The 1,859-nt window shown below is 34.7% G+C and overlaps 1 non-coding gene across 1 annotated transcript; it reads right to left on the bottom strand.

The window, feature by feature from the left end:
- Window positions 1-246: 246 nt before the first annotated feature.
- Window positions 247-353, bottom strand: LOC111763787 (U6 spliceosomal RNA). Its single transcript, XR_002796574.1, has one exon. It is a non-coding gene; the product is annotated as a U6 spliceosomal RNA (small nuclear RNA).
- Window positions 354-1,859: the final 1,506 nt, after the last annotated feature.

Raw genomic sequence — 1,859 nt, 5'->3', positions numbered from 1 at the left:
GAGGGCTTATTTATGAACTCTCAGTTTGATTCCATTTGTCTGTCCTTATGCAAACATTATACTTTTTTATCGCTGTAGATTTTTGATAAGTTTTGATATCAGAAAGCATGAGTCCTCAATTACATTCTTCTTCAAGGTGGCTTTAGCTAGTTGGGAACCCTTAATCTTCCATACAAAAAAATTTTTTTAAAGAGTTTATTCACAAGTATGTAGCATCACATCATTAGAGTAAAGTGTGTATGATATAAAAATATGGAAAGCTTCACAAATTTACATGTCATCCTTGCGCAGGGACCATGCTAATCTTCTCTGTATTGTTCCAATTTTAGTATATGTGCTGCCGAAGTGAGCACCTTCCGTACAAATTTATGACTGGCTTTTCCATTTCTGCAAAGATGATTGTTCAAATTTTGATTGGGATTGCATTGAATCTATAAACTACTTTCAGTAGTATTGACATCTTAATGATATTTAGTCTTCCAATATATGAATGTAGACTATCCTTTATTTAGGTCTTTTAAAATTTCTTTTAGTGATGCTTTTTAGTTTTCTGTGTACAAGTCCTTTACATCTTTGGTTATGTTTGTTCCTATAATAGGTATTGATTCTTTTAATTACTATTGTAAATGGAATTTTTTCTTAAATCTTTGTTCTTATTACTCACTGCTTGTTACAGAAACACTACTGATTTTGGGGTGTTGATCTTGTATCCTGCCACTTTGCTGAATTCATTTATAACCCTAAGAACTTCATTGTGAATTTTTTAGGATTTCTGTATGTAGGTTCATATCATCTGCAAATAGGGGGAGTTTTACTTCTTCCTTTCCAATTTGGATGCCTTTGCTTTCTTTTTCTTGCCTAATTGCTCTGTTAAGACCTTCCTGTACAATGTTGAATAACAAAGGTGATAGTGTTCCTGATCTTAGAGGAAAAGCTTTCAGTCTTTCACCATTAGGTAGGATGTTAACTATGGGCTCTTCATATATACTCTTTATCATGTTGAAGAAGTTTCCTTCTATTCCTAGTGTTCTAAGTGTTTTTATCAAGAAAGGATGCTGTATTTTGTCAATCCTTTTTCTGTATCAATTGAGATGATCTTGTGGGTTTTTTTTTCCCTTCATTCTGTCAATTTGGCACATTACATTAATTTATTTTCTTATGTTGAACCAACCTCACATACCAGGAGTAAAACCCAGTCATTGTGTTGTATAATTCTTTTAATATGCTGTTGGATGCAGTTTGCTAGCATTTTGTTCAGGACTTTTACATCTATATTTATCAGAGTTACTACTCTGGAGTTTTCTTTTCTTGTAGCATATTTACCTGGCCTTGGCATGAGGGTCATGTTGGCTTTGTAGAATGAGTTAGGGAGTGTTCCCTCTTCTTCAATTTTCTGGAAGAGTTTGAGAAAATTTGAATTTAAGTCTTCTTGGAATGTTTGGTAGAATTCCCTTGTGAAACCATTGGGTCCTGGGCTTTTCTTTGTTGGGAGGTTTTTGATTATTGATTCAATCTCTTCACTACAAATTCATTTAGTGTGTTCTTATATTTCTTTTTTTTTTTAAAGATTTATTTATTTATTTACCCCACCCCCATCCTGCTGTTTTTTGTTGTTATTGTTGTTTTTGCTGTCTGTGTCCATTCTCTGTGTTATCTTCTGTATCTATTTCTCTTTTTTGTCTTCTCTTCTTATCTTTCTCCTCTAGGATTCAGAGGGATTCTGTCTTGGGGACCTCTGATGTGGAGAGAGGCTCCCTGTCAATTGCGCCACCTCAGTTCCTGGTCTCTGCTGTGCTTCACTTTGACTCTCCCCTTTGTTGCATCAGCATCTTGCTGCATGACTCACTTGCATGGGCACT

This window comes from Dasypus novemcinctus, chromosome 2 (assembly GCF_030445035.2).
Source record: "Dasypus novemcinctus isolate mDasNov1 chromosome 2, mDasNov1.1.hap2, whole genome shotgun sequence".
Classification (NCBI taxonomy): Eukaryota; Metazoa; Chordata; class Mammalia; order Cingulata; family Dasypodidae; genus Dasypus; species Dasypus novemcinctus.
This window is presented reverse-complemented; position numbering and strand designations above follow the sequence as displayed.